This window comes from Ursus americanus, chromosome 8 (assembly GCF_024610735.1).
Source record: "Ursus americanus isolate L20-20 chromosome 8, mUrsAme1.1.p, whole genome shotgun sequence".
In the NCBI taxonomy this organism is placed as follows: domain Eukaryota; kingdom Metazoa; phylum Chordata; class Mammalia; order Carnivora; family Ursidae; genus Ursus; species Ursus americanus.
In genome coordinates this window covers 51,051,207-51,076,994 of record NC_142134.1, presented here as the reverse complement: position 1 = coordinate 51,076,994, position 25,788 = coordinate 51,051,207, and the positions used below count along the sequence as shown (strand labels likewise).

General features: G+C 41.5%; 1 protein-coding gene and 1 long non-coding RNA gene across 9 annotated transcripts in view; both read right to left on the bottom strand.

The window, feature by feature from the left end:
* Positions 1 to 25,788, bottom strand: part of APBB2 (amyloid beta precursor protein binding family B member 2) — a 358,694-nt gene that overhangs the window by 151,962 nt on the left and 180,944 nt on the right. The window lies entirely within an intron of this gene.
* LOC148109584 (uncharacterized) lies at positions 2,517 to 25,782 on the bottom strand. Its single transcript, XR_015725519.1, has 2 exons — positions 17,608 to 25,782; positions 2,517 to 17,084 (listed from the first exon to the last, which is right to left on the bottom strand). It is a non-coding gene; the product is annotated as an uncharacterized LOC148109584 (long non-coding RNA).

Here is a 25,788-nt window from a genome sequence, read left to right as displayed (position 1 = left end):
TATTACACACCTAAGTTACAGACAACCATTAATAACTGTGCAATAAAAGTATATTTGCTGATATGAAAATGTATCAATATATCTCATAGTTACCGTAATACTAAGTGAAAAGGCCAAGTTAACCAAGTACATGCTCAGCAATTACATTTTTAATAAGAAGAAAAAACAGATGTATAAACGTATGAAGAGAGAGACAGTGCCACAGGACAAGGTCTGAGAGGATATTCATAGACTACGTCACGGTTTTCACCTCTGGGCAGCAGAGCAGGAGAAGATTTAGAACAGTCTATCTACCTATGTTGCCCAACCTCGCCTTCAGTGAATATGCCTTGACGTATGCAATTAATAAATTAATAAAATTGCAAACTATCTGCTTAATTATTTTCAAAACTAATTAAACAACCCACAGGAGGTAAGCTATGTTTAACTGAGTTACCTCAGGTCCATTCCAGCAGGATTAATCCTAGAAGAAAAGGCAGAACTTTTCAGGAGGCTATATAAAAAAACTCTAGAACCAAGTATACACCTGATGGTAAGCACAATGGCCACTGTGAGGTAATGGTGAGACGACAAGGACAGGTCTTTTCAGGTGAGTCCTGATTTCATTACCTCACAAAATCCCCTTTAGTTACACTGAATTTCATGTTCAATATATTGACTAATCCACAAACCATAACACAGGAAAAGAGAAAAAACCATGGTGATTGTAGTCACTGTTAAAGGCAGACTTCTCACCAGATATGCTGAAATTAAAGTAATATTTTTTTCATTCTGTTGCAGTCTAACCACATTAAATCTCTAAGTATTAAAACAGTAAAAAGATAATGTTCCAAAATTAATTAATCTGAGTTAGAGTGAAGCTGGAGAACAAGATGAACATCAGTAATTTCTGGAAAGTTGAGCAAAGCAGCATTTCTACATAGAAGTCAAGCTGCGTGAGAAAAGCACCACTGGTAAGAATTCCGAGCCTTCAGATCCAGTTTATATTTCATGGTAGTTCCTTTGCCCTGCACTGAAGCATTTGCCTGGGATGAACTAACTTGCTGACTCATATTCTTTTGAGTATAGACTTTTCTAATTGAATAACTTAATAGGTTGTCCCAGAGAAGAAATTAGTGACACATGAAGGAGAAAACAGAAGTTTTGTAACAGATTCCAGTTCTCTTTGAACATCTTCAAGTTCCACGGATCACATTTCCAAACTTCACCACTTGGGCCACAGGAAAGCCAACAACTTCAATTTGGGAGGACTCTTTCCAAGCCACTCCATCAATTCAAAATTTTTCATTTCCCCTTTTTATGATCTTCCTCCTCCCCGCCAGCCTAACAAAATAAGAAAGCAAAAAATAAAGGCCCAAAGAAATCCAGAAGGGGTGCTATGCCCAACGAAATACGGTAGGTAATAAGAGATTACTCACAATCTCTCGACGAGACGGTGCAATCCAGCCTCAGCTGATCGGTTACCAGCATCCTTGAGGTTCCTGAGCTACATTTCTCAACAGTTGCCTATCCTTCTTTACCTGCGTCCAAATCAACTCCCTATTTGAAGCCAGGTGAATGGTTTTGTGTGTAAGCAAGAATCTAGTTAATTAGCCCAGGTAGGATCAGATGTCCTGATGAACGAAAGCACCTCTCCCAGGCACATTTGCTCAGACATCACGTTGCTGAAGCCCCCACATGCAAATGGCATCCACACCTCCTTGTCCAGATGAGCTGAAAACCAAGCAGATAGGAAAGCTGCATCCACCACCAAACTGCTCCCAGTGTAAAAGATACGGATAATACGATCTGACTTATTCCAGTCGAAATGAGATCCAGAAACAGGGCGCTGGGGCCGTGAATCTATGGTATGAATCCATCACCCACGACGGATACTAAGTAGTCACCTCAATAGCAAAATCCCCACACACACATCCCCCTCTTCCAAGCACAAAAGAAACCATACAAAAAGAGCTTTATTGTAAATTGTTTAGCGAAACATGGAGAGGTTGAAAAGGGCAAATAATGAAAAATTGAAAGACAGATTTAGGAGACAAAGATTCTCCCCAAGGTTCCTAACCTTCAGCACTCCGTACGAACACGGCAGGAATGGTAGAAATTGATTTTGTGAAAGGCTATTAAAGAGAGTGCTGTGCTCATCAGAAAGTCCCTCCCCTTTTTAACCATAATCAATAATTTCAAGCAGTGCCAAAAATCACATCAGTCAAAATGACCACGAAAACTTTCGTGTTTCTCGTACAGTATAGGAGGAAAATTAAATTCACATCTGTTAAGAAATTATCACTCTTAAGAGATTAGGTGAAAACTAACAGCTTTTCCACAGCTTGCCAATATATTCACTTGAGAAGAAAAGCTCAGTGTTAGACAACATGGTACCAAGCATATGTATCAAAAGAATAATAAATTTATCCTTTTTATTACACAGTTTTTGACTTGCTGTCAAAGTTTAAAAGATTGATTTAGAACTTGACAGGCACAAAACATACCTCAGAACTTGGCAATATAATTGTAAAAAGTTGTTTTCTTCCTCAGCTCAGCAAATTTCTTAATCTCAAGTTACAAAACAATCAGCAGGAAGCTTTGATCGTTTGATTATAAATTATACTGAACCAGTTTTCTATTTTCATGTGCCTTGTTCTCTTTAGGTAATGATTTGTACCCTGAGGGATAAGAAGGTCTATTTAATATTTCATAGGACTTTTTTTTTTTAGATTTGACATTTCAATTCAATGACTAATTCTTTGAAATGTATTTAAAATTAGATAGTCATCTTTTCTCAAAATGAAGGACTGAACAAAGTCTCTGTGTGTATAATTTATAACCAGGGTGTGAAAATCCCCATGATGTTTCTGGGCGGTGATCACAAAACAGAAAAAGTAGAAGAACCTCCACGTTTGTGACTTCCCTGTTTCTGCAACTCTTTACAAAGAATGATTCTGTGAGCCATCAAGCATTTCCCTAAGAACCTAGTGGATTCACCCTGAACCTATGCTGAATGACCAACTTTTTAGGATATAATAAAAGGGAATTAGAAGGGAATTGGAATAGACAAAATCTAAGGTCCCTTCAAATCCCAAGATCTTGTGGTCTTCCACTAAAGTAAAATGAGATTTTACATTCAAACATTAGCATTCATCAAACAAAATCAATCTCTCCAAACCTCAGTGTCCAAGTCTGAAAAGCATGAATAATTATACCCAGGAATATTCTGTGAACTGAATGAGATAATGAATGCGAACAGATCATTCATGCAGTGGGCAAGAAACAGTCACCATGACTAAGTGACTGTGCCCCAACGATGACTCGAAGCCAGTTCTGACACAAGAATTTCAAAGCCATATTACACTATTCACATAATCCCAACAGCTACACAATCGGACTGGCCCCAAGATGTGTTATTCCATTGCCCTTGTGCCGAAAGCCCTTATTTCGAAACACACTATACTTGAATGCACATGATTAAAGTTTAATTCTTATCAACAACCCACCCTTTTGTTTTAAGATGCCAGGGGCTAAGACATGGTATATATGCAATTAATATTACTGTAATGAATGCTAATAAATGAAGGAGCTTTCTCCTGCTGGCCAAAGTCCTTTTCTGGACTTTTCAGTGTTCACAGAGTGGGTGAGAAACAAGCAGATTTTCAGTGGAGTACAGAACACAGAGAAGGCTGAAAAACGCAGCCTACTTTTCTACCTCGTTTATCAATGCATAATAGTAAGAGTCAGGTGATCATTATTACTTGCTTGGACTCTCAAAGGAGGCAGCTGTCCCGTGATGCCTTGCCTCTTCCGGTACTTTTCAGGAGTCAGAGGCAGAAGGAGAGCCCAGCTCGGCTCAGACAGGATGCTTTCTCCCCTCGACTATTCACTGATGCGCACCAGATTGGACATGAAAAATGTTTTCCAGAGGTGAACACTTGTCTGCAGAAAGGGTTCATTTCCTGGAAACAAAACCAAAATCTCTGCATCTAAAATCCATGCTTCCAAAAATTATGGCCTTTCTTTCATCACTTAGCTTTTACGTAAACAATGTGCAGAGGAGCTTAGTGGAAATCGATAATAACACAAGAGTTTTTAATTTCCCTTGAGTAGACTAGAAAGTACATTTTTTTTCCAAAGCCATCCTAAATGTGTTGGTTTTTCAAACTAGCTACACATTTACTTCGTTTCTTAATTTGCTTGTTTCCCTGTTTATTCTCTGATTACTATAATAAACAATTTATAGTGACTTACAGAAGCACAAGCATCACACCAACTGTCATAAAACCTCCTACTGCATTTTGGTCTCTGTTCAGCTAAGCTTTAGAGTGATCACTGTGTCAGAAGAGCTTCGTCTGAAGGGGAATGTGTTTGCTCCAGGGGGTGGTGTCACAGACGCCACATTCACAGATTAAATATCACGCAACCAAACTCTCAAATCCAATGGCAACAAAGATAACAATCACTGGGTATTCATGAAGACCAAGTCCTGGCCTCAAGGAGATCTTCAGTGGACTGTCTGTTCAAGTAGGAAAGAAAAGATGAAATGAAAGAACACACAAAATGCTAAAACTACGTCATCAAAGAAGAGTTTAGATCCTTACTTAGTGCTTTGGAAACAGATTCCTTCCCATTTATTGCTTTGTCTTCACACATCGGACTTTCATTCACCTTTTCAAAAAAATAAATAGAGAGAGAGGAGGGGAAGGAGGAGGGGAGGGAGGAGGCGATGGGAGGAGAGGGAGGGAAAGGGGGAAGGAAGGAAGGAAGGAAGGAAGGAAGGAAGGAAGGAAGGAAGGAAGGAAGGAAGGGGAAGGAGGGAGGAAGGAAGGAGGAAGGAAGGGAGGGTGGGAGGGAGGAGGGAGATGGAAGGAGAGAGGCAAGAAGGAAAGAGAGAGAAAAAAAAGAATGAATGAACAAACAAATATGGGCTCTGAAATGAGGCAGATGTTGGGTGTGAATCTTGATCCTTTGGGTTGCTTAGCTATGTAACTTGAGTCGTAATTCTTACAGCTTTCTGAGCCTCAACAAACTCATCTCTTTAAAAAAATGAAGGAAGAAAATGATAGCATCTACTCTGCAGGACGGTGGTAAAGACTAAACTCCCTCATGCTTGTAGAGAGCCTAACACACAGCAGAGATTCAGAAAAGGGTGACAATGATCATTCCCGTAAAGTGAGTATTGTCAATGGCAGTTTACAAATTTAGAGAGTGGATTTCTGAAAGGGTCATCAATGATTCTCAACCCTGGCTGCACAAAGGAACCATGTGAAGAGCTTTAAAAAACACTGATACCAAAGCTTTAAATAAATACTATTCTTATCACGGACCAGTCAAATCAGAGTCCGTGGTGGGACTAACCTCAACGTAGATCATTCTTCAAAGCTCTCTAGGAGATTTTAATGTACAGCCAGTGAGAACCACAGGGTTGAATGCTTAGCCAAGGGCAGTCCTGCCTTTTTTCTTATGACCCATCGTATGCTTATCTACCATAGTTCTTTGGCCCACCTGCTACACCAGTAGTCTCAAAAGTGGGAGTGGCGTAACATGGAAGCAACCCGAGTATCCCTCGAGAGATGTCTGGATAAGCACAATGTGGCATATACACACGATGGCGTATGACTCAGACTTAAAGAGGAAGGAAACTCTGACACATGCAACAGCATAGATGAACCTTGAGGACATTGCGCCAAGTGAAAAAAGCCAGTCACAGGAAGATACATATTGTATGATTCCACTTATAGGAGGTATCTAGAGTAGCCAAAATCAGAGACAAAAAGTAGAATGATGGTTACCAGTGGCTGGAGGGAGGGGAGATTGGGGAGTTATTGTCTGATGCATACGGAGTTTCAGTTTCACAACATGAAAAGAATTTTAAGAATGGGTGCTAGTGATAGGCACAAAACGATTTCAATGTACTTAATATAACTGAATTGTACACTGTAAAATGGCTAAACTATCAACAGTAGCCAAATTATGGAAAGAGCCCAAATGTCCACCGACTAATGAATGGATAAAGAAGAAGCAGAATATATACATACATATATATATAACATACAATATGTCTATGTATTATATATAAAATATATATTACTCAGCCATCAAAAAGTATGAAATCTCACCATTTGCAACAACATGGATGGACCTAGCATGTATTATGCTAAGTGAAATAAGTCAGAGAAAGATAAATATCATGATTTCACTCATATGTGGAATTTAAGAAACAAAACAGATGAACATGGGGGAAGGGAGGGAAAAATAAAATAAGATAAAAACAGGGAAGGAGGCAAACCAGCAAGAGACTCTTAACTATAGGAAACGCACTGAGGGCTGCTGGAGGGGAGGTGGGTGGGGGATGTGCTACATGGGCAGTGGGCATTAAGGAGGGCACATGATGTAATGAGCACTGGGTGTTATATGCAAATGATGAATCACTAAATTCTACTCCTGAAACCAATACTATACTATGTTAACTAACATGAATTTAAATTTTTTAAAAATGGCTATGAGGGTATTTTTTGGTTTATGTGTATTTTACCACAATTTTTTTTAAAAAATGGGAGTAGCACAAGATGGTCCAGTGGGATATGAAGAAAGTATATCTTCTACTTATACTTTTATTGTTATTTTGTCCATTTATTTCTTTTTGAAAATAATTTATTTTAGAGAAAGGAAGAGAGAGAGCACACGAGAGCAAGCACAGCAAGGGAGGGGCAGAGGGAGAGGGAGAGAGTCTCAGGCAGACCCCACACTGAGCGCAGAGCCCGATGCGGGGCTCCATCTCATGACCGTGTGATCACGACCTGAGCCGAAACCAAGAGTTGGACTCTCAACCCCCTGCGCCACCCCGGCAGGTGCCCCTTATCCATTTATTTCTACTTTTCTATGTTGTATCTATGCACAGAACACATTAGTATGTTGCAAATGTGTATGATTTATAAACAAATACACATATGCCAGGATGTATACTCAAATATCAGAAGGAACAAGGACGAGTTCGTACAATACTGTATTTCCTAGAAAGAAATGTGGATCCTAAGGCCAACCTTAGAAGGGGGACCTGAAACACAGGTCATCATTAAACAGAATCAAGTTTATAGACTGGGACACGGGAGGGCGAGCAGAGGAAGGAGACGCTACAACGCACAGGCAACCTGCCCAGCGTAGACATTCCGTTGGCAGAGTGGGCGGTTGGATCGGGATCCGTAAGATGTACTTCAGTGCAAGCTCCCTCCTGCTGGCTCGGAGCTAATAACTTAGACCAATGTTAACACCAAATCAAAGGAACCACCACCAAGAATCACTAGATTTTTTTAGGAAACTAGATAAAATGAAAGTAGGGAAAGCAAACCTATTTATTGATTCCTGCCATGTGCCAGGAATATACTTTACATACATACATATATGCACACTTTGCACGGATTTCAGCACAGATACTTTCCATACATTATTAGCGCATTCAAAATCTCAGAAATCTTACGAGGAAGGTAATAGGAGCCTGTTTGATCAATGATGAAGTGGAGGCTTAGGGCTACTTAGTAACTTGCCCAAGGACACAGAGCAGTAAAGCAGATCTGGGATTCGAAACCGAGGTGTACCTGACTCCAAACACCACTCTTTTTCCACTGTATACTGGAATGCCATGTGTGTAAGAAATACATTTTGTCATCATGATCCAGTAAACACACACGTATTTATCCAACTGTAAAAACTGTTTCATAAAATAATACTTAACCTAAACTGACAGACTATGCCTAGTTTGTTGCCCAACATCATGGGAACGAACCAGCTGTATCAGGTGTCTAACCTGAGAAAAAGGGTCCTTTCCTACAAAAGTGCCAAAAGCTAGGCAAGATTCCAAGGCTGATCATTTCTCATGAAAGCACTCGTGCCATAACTACTTTTTATCCAAAAGAAAGAGAAGAACTCTGCAAATGGCTCAGCATTTCATTAGCCTACCATTCCAAAGCTTTCAGACTTCCAGAAGGCTCTTGACAGAACTATGGCAAGCTCCTGGGGGAAACGCTTCACCATCATGCAGGAAGTTCGTGGTGGGTCCAAGTGTACCCATATGGGCAAAGTAATACAGATTAAACAGTGATTTATTTCATCCCAAACTATATCTATCGTTTCAAAACTATGTTTCACCATGCTACTCCAAACTGTATATGGCATCTTCTCTTCCCCTTCTGCCAAGAAAAGCAAAGACTCTGGGATTCAGCTCCTGACGGTTTAAATTGGGTTTGTGTGCTCTGTGGAGGCAAGTGGAGGAAAAGAGAAGCAGAGAAAATCCAGAATAGTGAGGGGAGGGCAGAAGATTTAGTCTGATTGAGTACACAGACTTCTGGTCATTTTAGACAGGGTTTTGGTTGTTAAATTTCTTATTTGGCTTCTTGGTATTGATAAAAAGTCCACCTGAAGACTGCCATGCATTTTGAAACTTTCACCCCCTCCTACTGATGTGAACCTATCCTATCCTTCAAACTAAGAATATAACATACAAAATGCTTCTGATGAAATATGGTAAATACCAAGTGACTCTGTTTATATTTTTAAAACATATGCAAAGAACACACAAAAAAATACAGATGGAGTTCTAACTAGAGCAATTTCCACCTGCTTCTTGATCCTGAGCTTGAAGTGAGGTGATTTTGTTTGTTTGTTTTTGGCAAATGAGCAGAGAAAAGCAGCAAAAAGTACAGACAAGCTCTAGATGTTTTAACCCCGCCTCCCAAAATAGACACACTTTTTAATTTACAGCTTGGAAAATGCTCCTTCCCTGATTCGGCTTATCCCTCTGTTCTTCTACGTTTCTTTTAGAATCTGCAGAAAACCAAACGGTATTTTAGCTGAGGATGTTACTCGCCTTACCCTTAGAGAAGGTGGGCTGAGATGTCTCTAAAGAATTGTCTCTGAGAATGCTCAGAATGGTCTGAAACCACAAAGTTATAAAAATCCTACCAGCTACAGCCTCTACAATCCGAATACTCAATCTTATCCCATGTCTCTCTCTCTCTCTCTCTCTCTCTCTCTCTCTCTCTCTCTGCCCCCCGCCAACTCAGATTGAGTGAAAATTGTCCATTAAGGCTAAAAATACTGAAGAGCAAAGCATCTTTGCTAACACACTCTGGAGTTAATGCTCAGAACTTGTTGAGAATGGAAACGGACACCTCGGCTGACCGGTTTAGTTTACTTTAACAGCTATAGATTCGTTTTCTGATGTAATTAAAGAGCATTTTAGATATATTCCTGGACAGTATTCTTGGGTGCCTCCTAAGTGTGGTGCAGGGAAGAGAACTGACAGCTGGAAAATTTGCAGATGTGGTGTGGGATGACTGCATGAAGTGCGGGGACTCTGCAAGTCAGCCTGAGGGAGGCTCTCAAGTCAGTCTCAAGAGCAGAACCCAGACCTCGGGTGGCCAGACCCAGGGGACTGCACTGCCCTGGGGACCCACCCTCCTCTTCTCCACCCTTTCAGTTAAGGCTGATCTGACCTACAAACCAAACTTCAATAGGTACGGATGGAAAGCAGGGCAGCATTCCACCTGCAAGGTCTCTGCTCTATTGTCTCCGTATCTACACATTCTAGTCTATTCTGCTGCTTATCTGAAGGTATTTTGTGTACACAATCACAGTCCCTCTTTTACTCTTTCTGTGCCTGTCCTTTAGTGAGAGAGTTAATTTCCCATTTGGAAATATTTGTAAAATCAAATGTCCATGGAGCCCTTGCCACATGCCCAGCCCGATACTGAGTGCTCCGTGGACCTTCCTTCAGTTCGGCCTCCCGACCGCCCCGTGAGGCAGTTTTATCCTTAGCGCATTTCACAGAGGGGAAAACGCATGATGGTAAGTGACTCAGCCACAAGTATACATTCGGTAATGTCTGAGCTGGGATTTCAAATATTCCATCTTTATGCTGCATCAAAGTTTATGCCACAGATCCCATTTTGGGGTCAGGAACCAGAGAAAAAGACATCCAGCAGTTTTAATTTCTGGAGCCTCTAACAATGAAAAACCCTTCTTGCCCCTAATAAAACCAAAACAAAGCACTCCTTTTGTTTGGTTGGTTGTTTCCTTGTTTTTTAAGAAAATGAATGTTTTACACATGTTTTTCATCATGACTGTAATTCCTATTAAACTCTGGCCAGATCAGCATGGACTTTAATGAGAACACAGCCCTTTACAACACCGTGGAAATCCCCGACTGGAGCCAATCAAACGTCAGGACCGGAGTTGTGCTTTTCATGCAGGCATGTACAGACATCCTTGAAGAGCTAGTGAGAATGCAGATTCCTGAGACCCAGCTCCTGGGTCTGATTCTGGAAGGCCCAGTGAGGCCCGGGCATCTGCATTATGAGACACGTCGAGGGGAGTCAGACGCAGGTGGACCATAGGCCAAACCTGGAGGAAACAGTGACTTAATAGCTGCAATGAGATTCCTTCAAGACTTGAAAAACGAAGGAGGTAAGACTGTGCTTGGAGTGATCAAGCAACAACTGAGTCAGCCAATAGATCAAAGCCAAGAAATGGGATAAGAAGGAGATAAGACAGCTCCCAAACATGGTATGACTATCACCTTGTGATATTATAAAAATATATATTTGGTCTCAGATATATATTTGAAAAGGTCCTAAAACCCCTATATTTTCCTGAGTGATGTAGGTCAGAGAGCATCTTCTGTTATTCACAACAAGACTCCATCCAGCAGAGCTGAGTCTACACTAATCAGATGCATCTAGATGGGACTCCAGAGTCAGCTTCAGCATGGGGCTGGTTGCCAGAGAGGGAAATCAGAGGGTTGGAGCCCTCAGTTTTGTCCTTCAGGGAGGGGAGAGAGGCTGTAAGCTCAGTTAATCACCATTCGCCAGTGATTTAATCAATCGTGCCCATGTAATGGGACCTCCAGAAAAACTTTAAACGAAAATGGTCTGGAGAGTTTCTGGGTTGGTGAACACATCCATGGGTCAGCTCCACTGGGAGAGAAACTCCTGCACTCAGGACTCTTTTGGATCTCGCCCTGCATCCCTCTTCAGCTGTCCATTTGTATCCTTTATAATAGAATTGATACGAAACCAGTAAGTATAAAGTGCTCCCCCGAGTTCTATGAACCATGACAGTAAATTACCATTCTGAGGAGAGGGTACTGAAAACTCCTGATTTGTACTCAAGTTGGACAGAACTGTGGGTAACCTGATGGCCCACTACTTGTGACTGGCACCTGAAGTGGGGGAGGGGGCAGTCTTACAGCCCAGAAACCTTAACCTCTGGGGTAAGTGCTAACTCCGGGGAGTTAGGATCGGGACTGATGTCCAGTTGGCGTCTGCAGAGAACTGGAGAATTGATGGTGTGGTAAACCCGTACATTTAGCGTCAGAAGTGTTTTGCGTCGGTAAAAAACGTCCCAGACATAGTGGAAGAATTTGGCGTTGGAGTAAAGCCACCACTTCAGGACATCACCACCCCCCCCCACCCCCCCCTTCCACATTATCTCAAACTCTTATCTCAAATCAGAAACCTCCTCCTCCTCCTCCTCCCGATCTCCTTCTTCTGAAAACCAGCCCATTCTTAGTCCACACACGGAAGCTCTCACGTCTTTGCTTCGACCCTCGCCCTCACCACCTACATTCGATCAACCCCTAAATCCTGGAGATGCCTTGCCGCTACACCTGCGCTATTTTTAAAGCTGCGGTCTCCTCTGATCATCCTCGTCTCCCACACTCTGCCGTGAGAGGCCCCGACCAGCCTGCCTCCTTCAGCCCTGCCACGTACTCTGGCACCCATGTCAGATACGCTTTCTTCAAACTCCACCTTACTAATGACACCCCTTTCTCGTAACCGTCAACCATTTTTCGCTCACAAAAACAAGTTCACACTTAAGCATTAGCATTCCCCAATCTGGCCTCCATCTACCTACCTGATCTCTCTCACAATTATCTTCCACGGACCCTCCTCTCCATCCACCAGGCTGGAAGCACAGATCCTCACACTGAGAGCAAAATTCTGGAGAGAGTTTCAGGGGTCTCTGAGGTCGAAATGAGTTTCATAATTCTAAGATGTTATTTACAGCCTTTTCCACTGTGTTGACATTTAATTGATAGGGCACACACACACAAAAATAATGGCTCAAATTGCTGGCTTTTTCAGCGCGGAGCAAGACAAGGACACAGACTGTACGTGCAATCACTGCCCCCCCCATACTATATATATGCTCCCACCGAAAACAATGCTAATGTCACCTAAGAATTCCTTGTTGAAGCAGTGAAAATTATCAACTTCATTAAATCTTCATCCTTGAGCATATCTTTTGAATGTAAACATGCATAAAGTACTTCTCCTGTAGATGGAGGCATGATCGTTGTTTGAGGGAAAAGGCACATGGGACATCCTTTCTTCTTAAAAGAAGGACTGACAGACAACCCATGGTTATTCAAATTCAGGTACGAGGCAGACATTGTCTCAGAAATGAATGAGGTGAGCCTGTCACTTCAAGGAAAACAACTGACAGTATTTGTTGCCAAAGATAAAATGGAAGCTTTCAAGCAAAAATGAGAGTTTGGGAAAACTTGTATCTGCCACAGAGAGCTTGACAACTTCCCAATAATTACTGACTTGTCTGATGAGATAGGTGGTGAGATTAACGAATGTAATGTTTTCCTACTATATAATGAAAAGTGTCAACATTTGGAAGACCGTCACAACTCACTGAACCAGTATTTTCCAAAGCACCAAAACCATGACGTTACAAAATTATGCATGGGTAAAATATCCATTCAAAATGTATGACACGCCAATGGATTTTAATACACTACAACGAAGTTTACCATTGTGGTTTCAGATTCTGCAGTGTAACCTTTAAGAAACTCTCAATTATCGAGTTTTGGTGTAACATCCAAAAAGAATATCCACAATTACCTGAAAAAGCTATTAAAATATTCCTCTCTTTTCCACCTTTACGTCTGTATGAGGCTGGCACAATTTTCTTCATCTACTTCAACCAAAACAATTTATGGAGACACAGTAAAGACAGACTCAGATAATCCAGCGGCCTTCGATAAAGTCGTGAAGGAGATTTTCGAATAAATAAAACACCACCACTCTTCTCACTAAACTGTTGTTGGCTTTGAAAAAAAAAGTTTATGTTTCATAAAACATTTTCTACTTTGTTAACATTAATGAGTTTCTTATTCTTTTTTTAAATGGGTAACTTTTTTTAAAAAATCGCCATTTTAATTTTTAATACAATAAATATTGATAGGTATAATCCACAAAAAAAGATCTTTGGGGCTCTCGATCATTTCTGAAGACATGAAGGGGTCCCAAAGACCAGAAAATCTGAGGACACTGCCTTAGAGTAATCTTTTGTTTTCTTCCAGTTTCTTTCTTTCTTTGTGTGTGTATGTGTGTGTGTGTGTGTGCCCCCACGTCTTTACTTCTCTACACCCCATTTATTTTTCAATTCTGTCCTTTTCTCCCAGTTAAGGAATGCCTTATCTGGAGCTTTCCGACCCTTATCTGTTCTACATCCTTGGCAAACCTCTATCTGGCACCCTCTTCCTCCTGCAGCCCACGGTCCAGAGTTACCACTCCGAATGTGGTCAAGCACAAGTACGTATCAGTATCACTTGAAAAAGTTTTACCAAATGTAGAATCTCCACAATTAAAAAATTTTCTTTAAAAAAATGCAGAATCTTGGGCCCCAGCTTCACTAAATGAGAATCTGCATTTCAACAAGACTCCCAGGAGATTTTCCTACACATTCACATTGGAGAAGCAGGGGATTTATGCATCTCCCTGATTATTGTGAATTTCTCGGAAGTAAACTATTACCTTTAATCTATTGTGCGGCTCGTAAGGAGGGCACTTGTGATGAGTACGGGATGTTGTATGGAAGTGTTGAATGAGCACACTGTTCTCCTAGAACTAATATTATACTGCAGGTTAACTAACTGGAATTTAAATAAAAACTTTAAAAAAACAAACGAACTTACTTCTTATAATAATCATTCACTGAAACATGCTCACCCATTGTATGAACTTGTTTCTCGGGATTAACAAAACAACAAAAGCAGAACAGCCTATGCCCGGAAGAAATTTTCCACCTCACAGCAAAGATAGTAAGACAGTAACAGTAATGGTAGCTAACATTTCAAAACATGCGTTCTGTGGGCCCGGGATTGTGCTGAGGACTTTATGTAACAATCTTATAAGGTAGGGCCTACTATTTTTATTCCCACTCTAGAGATAAGACAGCTGAGGCTCAGAGGTTAAGAAAGTGATAAAGTAGGATAAGCCAGGATGTCCGCCCCTAACACCCAGGAAGTGATGAATGCCATGAGATGGATAAAGAGATTTAAAAGAATCTTGAGGAAGGACCCTGTGAGTTCTCTGAGGGAAAGATTACGTCTCAATCTGGGACTCACCCAGAGCACTAGCTCAGTACCTTGCATGTTTTAGGAACTCAGGAGGCATTCATCAGACTGAAAACATGTGAGTGGAGTAAGAGTAACCTATCGATCTTACTACGAGTATCCTAAAAATAAATTTTTATTTACAATTAAAATAATTTAATTTTTACTTTAGATTTTACCAATCCAAGAATCCTTAATTCCATTAAAGATATGAGACCTGGGTTAAAAATGCTTCTCTCCGGTATGTTATATAAGGAGTCCATTCTCTGACCCAGGGCTCTTATTCCATAGCACACAGAGGAAAGGTCATCAGGAGACAGACGGACAAGACATGAACTAAAATGGTGAAAGCCACTTGGAAATCCTGAAAGAAGCTGATGCTTGCTCTGGGTAAAGAAAGGAAGTCATGGCATGTCTCCTTTGTCCACAATGAGCAAGGGATGAAAGGAAATGCTGGTCAGAGGTTCCCCCACAGGACACACACCTGGGGAAGATAGAGAAAAGCAAAGTAGGAACTGGAGAGTCAGCCCATTACTGAGCTTGGAGGCTTCCATCACCAGGTATCTTGCCACCTCCAGTCCTTGAACTTCCCCTGCTACACCTCCCATCAGTCCCTTCCCAATGATTTAGAGTTGGGGTCATCTCCATTCTCTCGCTTTCTGACAACTTGACATGGAGCTATGACCACATTTTCTTCTAGAACTTCTATAAAAAGGTTCTATGGTTCTATTAACACGACTCTACATACCTATTAGGGATTAAATATGGTTTCATGAGCCAACCATCTTGTAGACCTTGTACAACCCTCACATATACTATCATTTATATGAAAAAAAGAGTCCTGGTAACAAAGCAACAACAGACCAAAACCAGTTTTCCAAACTAGCCATTTACAGGATGGAGATCTACCTTTATTATTTTTCAGAGGTACCAATTCAGTTTTATATGAAGACTTCTTCAAGCAACACTGAAGGAGAAAAATAATCAACTAATAATGTTCCTCATGATACTGATCAAGAATCCTTCTGAGGTTTAAATTCAATCATATTCAAGAGGAAATCTATGGAAAGCTAAACAAAAAGCAAAAAATGAAAGTTCACACACAGTAAGTATCACCTCCCCTCTTAGGTACCAAGAGGAATGTTCTGGAGTTGGAGTTATCCTGTTCTCTTGCTTTCTGACCATTCCACATGGAATGCTGTCCATGTGTGACTTTTTCTTTTTTTTTTTTTAAGTAGGCTCCATGCCCAGCATAGAGCCCAATGCAGGGCTTGAACTCACAACCCTGAGACCAAGACCTGAGCTGAGGTCAAGGATGGGATGCTTAATCAAATGAGCCCCTCAGGTGCCCCAACCATGTGTGATTTTCTAACAGTCAAATGATTCAATTTTTCCAATGAAGTGTTTGAAAATGAAGCTTTTATTTCGCTGTTTTGCATCTAAGGGTTTTGACAGGGAAATGCAATATATAAATGATCAGGACAGTTGTTGACTACCTTCATATTTACGAAAGCGAATGGAGTACGTTACCTGTGTCAGATTTCAGGCACAACATTTATGAACCACCCACATTCTATCTTTCAAAAAGCTAATGTTTCCCCTCCTCTAACCAGATTAACAGATGGAGAACACTGAGAAGTCATCTAAAGACCTTTTTGAAAATTTTGAGCATGTTTTCCTTAACAGCTCATGTCACACTTTATAATTCTAGCAGAAGGCCTGGGACTGAGACTGGAACGACGATGACCCCAGGATGTTGCCACTAGGGCACTGCCTTTGCAAGTGGTTGTAACAGATAAGACCAACATTACGTGAGTTACTTCTACCATAAGTTTCAGGTGAATATAGCAGCTGAGTCCACTGACACAGAGAGCAGGAGTCCCCAAGTCCGGTGCCTTGCGCTGGGAAGGATAGGACCCACCTAAATGGCAGCCGCTGACTATGGCCTCTTTGGCACTCAAGCTCAGTGTTGTGAGATTCCTGGATTTACAAGAGAAATGAGAAACCTGTATTTTTAAGTAAAAAAAGCTCCCAATTTCTAAGCACTGGCATCTAATTCAAAGTTCTCTAAAACATTGTTTACAGGACCAAACCTGTCTGTGGGTTGTCTGTATGCTCTCTGCCACTGCCCATGTGTGATCTCTGAAGATTTCATGGCATCTTATGGCCTTTGCAATGCCCTAAAGTTAAGATCATATCGTTTTCTCTCATATTTGGCATAGCTCCTAAGAAAATCCTGTGTGTTTGGTAAGCAATGTCTCTCGTTTAAACACAGGTAAGAAAAACATGGTGATTACCAATATCCCTGCCTGTCTGTTCCTAAGCTTTGAGCAAAAGGAATAACCCCATCTCCATCTGCCAAGTTCTCTGAACTACCCTACCCTTCAGAGCTGAGCCACACTGCTAAATGTTAAGCTTAACTGTGTCTTCATCATGTCTTCCCTCCCTTTCCACACTAATTCCCCGTCTCAGCTGGGTTTGTGATTTCAGACTCCCCGAGGGTCAGGCCCACATCTAGGTTTCCTCATCTCTACAATAAACAATTTGGACGAAGGCAACCCCCAAACCATCTTGAGGTCCCCCCTGGCAGCATATTCTGTTCATTTATCGATTCTCACGATACCTGCAAATGTAAGATTTCCTTCTTGAAAAATCTGAGCCTGGTAATTTCTGCAAATATCTTCTCACATCTCCTCTGTGTTACATATATTAAGGAATTACCTATGAAGACACCTGTGCTGGGTTGAGTCCTATCCCTTCCCATTTATCCCCACCCAGAACCTCAGGATGTGACCTTATTTGGAAATAGTCTTCGTAGATATAGTCAGCTAAGGTGAGGTCATACTGGATTAGGGGGACCTTAAACCCAAGGACCGGTGTCCTAATAAGAAGGCCACGGGAAGACACAGGAGAGGCTGCGGTGCTGTGGCGACAGGCCACGGCATACCAGGTACCGGCAGGAACCACGGGAAGCTTCAGAAGCAGCCTGAGCTGACACTTTGATTTTGGACCTTTAGGACCATGAGAATAAATTTCCGATGTTCTAAGCCACCAAGCACACAGCAATTTGTTACAGCAGCCCTAAGAAACGAATAAAACATCTAAACATCTACTCATCTCCTTTGCTTGTAAACTTAAGGCTGCCTGAGACCTGGGGTGGGCCTTATCGTTTCACACTCACTGAGGTACTGACATGTGCAAAATGAAACAAAGGATACACAGACACATGGAAAAGGCACTCTTCGTAGGGTGGGGGCCGCGTCCGTGGTAACAAGAAACCGTATGGGAGCTACCTGAGGTCACAGACTGGTTCTCGTTGATTTCTAGGTCTCGGGCACCTACTGCAGGACACAGAGCAGGCTGTTAAAAAAATGACTGGTGTATGTACATATATATGAAGTAACCAATTAAAGAAAAAATGGGCGAAATAATGAACAAAATTATGATGAGCAAACTCACAAACCCCTGAACTGTTGTTACCTTACATGTACAATACTGCTCAGGGAAAATCAAGGTAAAGTAACAGATCTATTTCAGTTCAGTTCAAGCTTGCTGATGCTCTGGATGTTTCTGTAGCATCTTGGCTTTTAAAATCATAAGCCTCGGGGCGCCTGGGTGGCTCAGTTGGTGAAGCATCTGCCTTCGGCTCAGGTCATGATCCCAGACACCCAGGATCCAGTCCCACATTGGGCTCCCTGCTCAGTGGGGAGTCTGTTCCTCCCTCTGCCCCTCCCCCTGCTGGTACACACACTCTTGCTCTCTCACTCTGTCTCTCCTCAAATAGAATCTTTAAAAAAAAAAAAAATCATAGGCCTCTATGTATTTATTTTTTGAAGATTTTATTTATTTGAGAGAGACAAGCATAAGCAGCGGGGAGAGGGGCAGAGGGAGAGGAAGAAGTAGGCTGCCCTCTGAGCACAGAGCCTGACACGGGGCTGGATCCCAGGACCCTGAGATCATGACCTGAGCTGAAGGCAGACACTTAACCAACTGAGCCACCCAGGCGCCCCCTCTGTGTATTTATTAATTAAGGTTCTTCTGTGAGGATAATGAATTTGGGCAGATAGTTCATGACGAAATCTGACCAAAATTCTTCAAGTCACCAGTAGTACTTTTTGTCTCTAGGGGCCCACTGAGTCACACTCTCAGGGGCTACCTGCCCTCCATCGAGGGCAGGAGAGCATCTCCTGGCACCTCTGGGAGCACGTTACTCAGAACAACCAGAGGACTCCAGCCCTTCGCTTTCTAAGTAGCCACTCTGCTCACACTACTCTCTCCAAAACTAGAAAACAAAGTTTTCCCTTTTTTTTCTTTTTTTAAAAGATTTATTTTAGAGAGAGAGAGAGCATGAGCAGGAGGGGCAGAGGGAGAGAGAATCTCAAACAGACTCCACGCTGAGCATGGAGCCTGATGTGGGGCTCGATCTCATGACACAGAGATCACAACCTGAGCTGAAACCAAGAGTTGGATGCTTAACTGACTACAGCACCCAGGTGTCCCAATTTTAATTTTCAAAATGCCAGGAAAGCAGAGAAAAGATCGGGGGGGGGGGATTACAAATTAAACTTCTTTAGTAATTAATTGAAAAGAAAAAAACAAAAGGGCAATGCCTTCCTCCGATCTCCCTCTGATGCCAGTTTAGTCCCCAGCACAGGTAACTTCAAGTACCTGACCGTCCACACCCCTATCCACTGAAGTTTCCTCCTCTGAGCACCCTCTACCCCACAGCCCTCTGGCCCTCACAGTCCCTCCCTGGTCCATTTGAATGTATCTGTTGTCTTGTGCTCACTACCAGACTGTTAGACTTTTGCTACCACTCATGTCATTGTGTTTATCTTTTTGTTTCCTAAATTATAATACTTTAAAATGGAAGAGCAACCAAAAACAATCTTGAACATTTAAGGGACTACTTTGGTTTTTTTTTTTTTTTTGTCTAGAACCTTCCAAAAATACTTAATTGAGCAAAATCATTTTCTTCCCTAAGTTCATGGGGTGAGCTAAGAAATATTTTTATATATCTTACCCCCAGGGTAAGAAAATCTAATTTGGAAATCACATCATCTACCGCAGAACACTGTGTGTCCGAGCTATTCTGGAAACATCTCACATCTGTCTTCTTGAATTCCTCCTGTCACATCATGAAACTCTCAACTGAGAAGACAAGACAGGAAGGCTAGCAAATCACCCAAGGGTATTTAAGAGATTAAAATTAATCCAGCAGGGCAAACCAGCTGAAAATAAGGCCTTTCCTATATCCTGGAATTATTTTTTTAAGGGATCGGAGCTTTTGAAAAGCGATTTACAAATCATTTATAGTTGAGGTTACCAGAAAACAAGCAACGAAGAATGAACATTTAAACGAAGTTTCTGCAAGAGTTAAAAGTATAAACTTACCCAAAATTCTAGCACTCTCAAGCTAGCTAAAGCCAGAAATAAGAAGAGCTGCCAATTATGCCGAGGCAGCTCGACGGGTTTGTGCCTTGGCTTTCCCCCTCACCAACTACTCAGCTTGCCGAAGAGGTCCGCTTTGCTTGCCTTCACACTAGAAACCAATCAATGCATGACATCCAAGGATTCAAACTTTCGAGCCACAGGGATCGATCTGCAACGCAAGGTGACGTGTAAAGGCAAATGTAATCGAAACAGCCCTTTTCCTTGGCGCTGGCCTTTCTGACTTGCAGACCTGTAGACTCCAATACAAGCAATGGTGTGGCAGACTGAATGACCAGCCCCCACTCTCCACGGCTCCTAGGAGCCTGGAATATAAATCATCCTATCCAGGTGCTCCTCACAATCACGTTTACAAGCCATGCTTGCATTTTCTGTTTCTGTGGGTGTGCTTGGTGTGGCAGCCCTCAGACACCACGCACGTCTATCCTCCAGCTCCAGCGACCCAACCCGCAACGAGCTAACACGCATGCAGCCTTTTATCACGTACTAAGTGCTCTTTGAAGAGGTCCATATCCACACAGAATGAAGACTTGGCTCCTGCTTTCCTGGAGCTCTATGTCTAAACGGAAAGTTTCAAGGAAGGTTACAAACTGCTGAGGCGAACATGATAAAAGAAATCTGAAAACATTTCTTTGCGGTATAGAGAAAGGACTGGCAATAAGTCAGAAGGTCTTGAAAGGTTTCACAGAGGAGATAACATTTGGGCTAGATCTCAATTGTTTATAAGAATGGAAAGATCCGGGGCGCCTGCGTGGCACAGTGGTTGGGCGTCTGCCTTCGGCTCAGGGCGTGATCCTGGTGTTGTGGGATCGAGCCCCACATCAGGCTCCTCCGCTATGAGCCTGCTTCTTCCTCTCCCACTCCCCCTGCTTGTGTTCCCTCTCTCGCTGGCTGTCTCTATCTCTGTCGAATAAATAAATAAAATCTTTAAAAAAAAAAAAAAAGAATGGAAAGATCCTCTAAAATATAATTTTCCATTTTCTAGACTCTCGAGATAACTACCATACACACCCAGTTGAAGATTAAATCTCACATATTCAGGCTCTGGAGGTCACATACCTCTGTCTCAAGACTATAGTACAGTGGGACAACACTGGATGCTGTGTCTGAACACATTGGTTCAAGTCTCACTGTGGCCACCTGAGTATGAGAAAGTAGCATGAACAAGATTCTACAGACACATAGTAGGTCCACAGAATTTCACTGTGCCTAGTTTTTCAGCCTCACCTATTATGAGGCAACTTTATCAATTACGTTATAAAATACGTACCCAACATCAAAATCAGATGTTGATTGAGCTGTAACATGAAATGATTTACTGAATACATCTGGGTCATTTGGGAATGTGTAGATGACCTCCAGTTTTATTCAGTTAATCATTATTTATTTACTAAGTTCACCTGCTGTATTTCAGGCATTGACAACACAAATAGAAAGATGAAGACAGACCAATCCCTGCCCTTAGGGTGCAGAAAGTCCTAACTAAAATTAGAGTTCAAAATATAGGCAACTCATAATTAAGGAAGAAGCAAACTTTTACATCCCACTGCTGTAGTGATAATGGTGATCACTAATAATAATAAGCACTAATATTTATTAAACTCTTGCTATATGCCAGACATTGTTCTAAGAGCCCTTTGAAGATGCTCTCACTTAATCCTCACAATCGATCTATTCCAGACCCCATTACCATGCCCATTTTACACACGAGAGGCTATGTGAACTGCCTGCCTCTAACCGAGCTGAGATTCGAACTCAGGAAGTTGACTCTAGAGCCCATGCTCTCAATGGTTAAGTTAATGAAGCATTAGGCCCAAAGCCACACCATCTAGATTTTGTTTTCTCTGTGTATATCCTGCCTTTGTACACGTTAGTAAGGAACCTAATGTTGGCGTGTCTAGTCCCCAAGGTCCACCCAGTTTCATACTCTGTATCTTTGATTTTTATGAAGCCCCAAATTAAACCTAGGTTACATGTTGGTACCAACAGGCACTGAAACCTGTACCCAGGTACAATAATATGTTGTATCTTTTAAAAGTTTTCATGAAACAAACATAAACCACCAGGTGACTAACAGACTACACACAATCTGACCAACCTATACTCATCTGAGTCATCGCACTTACCTGGGGCCACGGAGGGACCTGTATTTCTGGCAAAATGCTAATTACAAGTTCTCACCTTCAAGAACCAAATTGGGATGCAACCCTTTCTTTTAGAATCAGGGTCAAGGCATTTTTTTGAACTTCGGTAAACTCCTAAGAAACTCAGTAATTACACAGATGCTTTTCTTTTCCCTAAGAGGCTCTTGTTTTCTCAGAGGACAGACTACACAGGAGGAAAAGAGGAGCAACATATTGTATACATGATTGATCGTGCAAAAAAAAAGTTACCAAAATGCTGGAGGGGGCAATTCAGAAAGAAAGGGAAAGAGAAAGTAGTCAATCTCTGGGTTAGGCAGTGCATTTTATTTTATAAATAGCAGTCTAACTTGGAAAGGATGCCCCGAAGGTAGAAATGAGTCTGTTCTATTTTTCTCGGCTCCCCAAAGCACAGCCTGCGATCCAAAGATAATTGTGTCATGATTTAGTCATAAAACACACACCACTGTGATGAGTATTTACTTAACTCACAGCAGATAAGCACATACATACACTCGGCAATGCAGACTAGTATGCGTGTACTATGTGTTACAGTGATGTAACCAGTACCTTACAAAAATTTGCTCTTATTTCTTCTTTTCTTTCAACAGTTAGTATTTGTGTTTATTACATATATAAACATATATATACTATATGGAACGTATAATAAACACTGATTTTACCATTGTAAGTGAAACATACAATGTTTCATTTAAACTGCTCGTGATCATTGTAAATGCTAACAGTACGTTTCACTGGACGCACAAAATCAAAAGAAATACAAATGCTGAAAATCCGTTGATTTTATTTTACTCACTAATTTATGTGGCGTTCACTACCTTAAACTTGGAAGTGTGATCATGAAGTAAAGAGGTTTCGTTTCAGTAGGAGTTCACAACTGGCTCTGAGGACATTCCAAAAGAATTCCCCCAAACTACTGACCATATTTTGAGACCTTGCAGCATGCAGAAATAAGTACAGAGATCCCAAAGTGACCATATGTTGAACAACAGCACAGGTTTGGGGGGCGCCTGGATGGCTCAGTTGGTTAAGTGGCCAACTCTTGATTTGAGCTCAGGGCATGGCTCAGGGTCATGGGATCAAGCCCTGCGTCAGGCTCTGCACTCGGCGGGGAGTCCGCTTGGGATTCTCTCCCTTTTCCTCTCCCCTTCAACCTGCATGCTTTCTCTCTCTCTAAAATTAATGAATCTTTAAAAAATAAAAATAGCACAGGTTTGGTTCTTAAGCACGTTTTTAAAAAACTCAATCTCGCTGCTTTTAGAGTCACAGCTAAAACATTCTTTTGAGCATATTTGATTCAAAGTGAGCTCTGGGTGCTGTACGCAACTAACGAACCGTTGAACACTACATCAAAACCTAATGATGGACTATCTGCTGGCTAACAGAACATAATAAAAATGCCTATCCTTAGCCACCCATTAAGGGACTTCACCATATTGTCAATCTTCCTTTAAAATCTGAAGGGCTTCAAAACTGACTTCGAGAGAGAAAAACGAACGTATCCTCTCGTGTCAAGAAAACCCTAACTCAGTTCACGTCATGTGCCAAGCACCAGAGAAAACAACAGGAAGTGATGCCAGGACACCGAGTGAAGGAGCAGTGAGCAGAGGGGACCCCAGGAAGGTTTCCTGGAGAGAGTCGGAGCGGACCGAGCACAGTGCATGTGTGCGGCCTGAATTCCGTGCTCTCCACGGGCCCTTCCTGACACCTGCACGCAACAAGAGAAGGGGCTGTGGACAGAAATAATCCAAACACTCAGCGGTGAGGGAATCGTTAAATAAACCATGGGCTCACATAGGGTGGAATAGCATGCCTGATACTTAAAAAACCTGAGGTAGAAAAGCAGTATGTTCTCATATGCACGGCTCTACAAAATACATACTTAAGAGGAAAAAGCAAACCATTCCTAAAACTAATGTAATTTTTTTCTTGTTTTAACTTTTTATTGTGGAGAATTTTTAAAGATATAAAATTAGAGAGAACAGAATAAACGACCCTTATGTACCCATCTTTAACAATTATCAGCATACGGGCAGTTTGGTTTCTTTTTTTTTTTAATCTCTACCTCAATTATTTTGGAGAAAATCCCATACGCGATATTATTTATATTAGTAGATATTATACTACTTTATATCTATTATATATTAGTATATATCTCTAAAAGATAAGGACACTGTAAATAAATATTGTTATCATAAAATCTGGGTAAATCTTAAAATTTATTATAAAGGTGGGTATAGGCCTAAAATGTTTTCTGAAAGGAAATGTTAAAAAAAAAAAAAAAAGACAGCGGCCATCACTGGGGAAAGGGGCTAGAGTGAGGAACAGGGGAGACTTTACTGCTCATTTAATACCATGCGGTAAAATTTGAAATGTGCCTACAACAGAAAGTGCCATGCCTGGCAGAGCAGCGGGGAAGGCTGTCAGGACGGGAGGAAGACAGTGAGGTCTTAGTGGCGCTGCTGAACACAGGAAGTGGAGTCTGGCTGTGAGATACTCAAGGAGTCCTTGATGTAGATTCCAGCACGAGCAGGTGACAGCGTCCATCAGCTGTAGGATATGAATCCTCTCAATGGGTAAAAGGTAATAGCTGTGAACTCAGTAACATCACTAAACATAATTATGCTTCCAGTAATGTGCAGGTGCAGACATTTATGAGATGAAATGGACTCATCTCAACCTCCCTACCGCCACATCCAGCCACAGCGGGCTGATGAAATCCATCATCTACAGTACTGTGATTTTAAAGGGCACTTCAAAAACACTGCTTTTTTTTTTTTTAAACAAGTCAATGTCTTCACTTTCTCCTTCTCTTTTCCTTATCTAGAGTCCTTGTAATTTCTCTGCCTTATAGGTTGCAGCAATGTTATTTCCTTCCGTGGTGGTCCTATCTGTTATATTTACAGCACATTAACAGAGCCTTGGAACCCACTACGGTGGTTGCCGGGTTACTGGGATACGTTAGCGAAATAAGCCTTTGTGAGTGCTTGCTTACACTGTATTAGACACAACAAAGCGCTCCTCGTGTTTTAACCTTATCATCAGTATAATGGGGGAGCGATGAGAAGATGCAGTTGAAAGTGGCTGGCTTCTAGAACCCTGTTCATTTCTCCTCTGACAAATCCGAAGATGTTACAGATACAGACAGAAGTCAAGAAAGACTGGTCTCAATCAGACTAGTTAAAATCCTGAACTGCTGAATAGATTAAAAAAAAGAAACACCACTTTCTTACTTTCAAATATCACATGAACAAGGCTAATAAAATGTTCTCCAGGAAAGGTCAAAGGGAAAAGTCGATAATGAGTAGACTTTTAAACTTTTTAAACTTCCAACTTTTCATTAGTTTGAGCATAAATACGTTCCGAGAACTTTAAAATAGTTGGTTCTTTTAATCAAGCTAGAGGCTGTCCCCTGCAACTCTATTTCTTTGATTATTTTGCTTAACAAAACCCAGTATTTCTAGCTGGTATATTGAAAGAGTTCACCTAAGCACTGGCAGTGTAATTTCTAAACAGATGATGTTTTACTATACTTAACACCGAGGACCCATTTCTTTCACAAAAATGCTTATCGGGACAAGCAACTGATGTAAGAACCAAAATGAAACCACCGAGAAATCTAACAATATTTTTCACACCAACTGCCTAATTTTACCGCAAGAGGCTTACGTTCTCCTCTGCCCGCAAATGGACTTTTTTTTTGGTCAGGCTAGAGATTAACTCCATCAATAACTGAAAACACCAAAAGGAAGCACGGCCACGAGTCTATACCATTTCCCAGGGGTA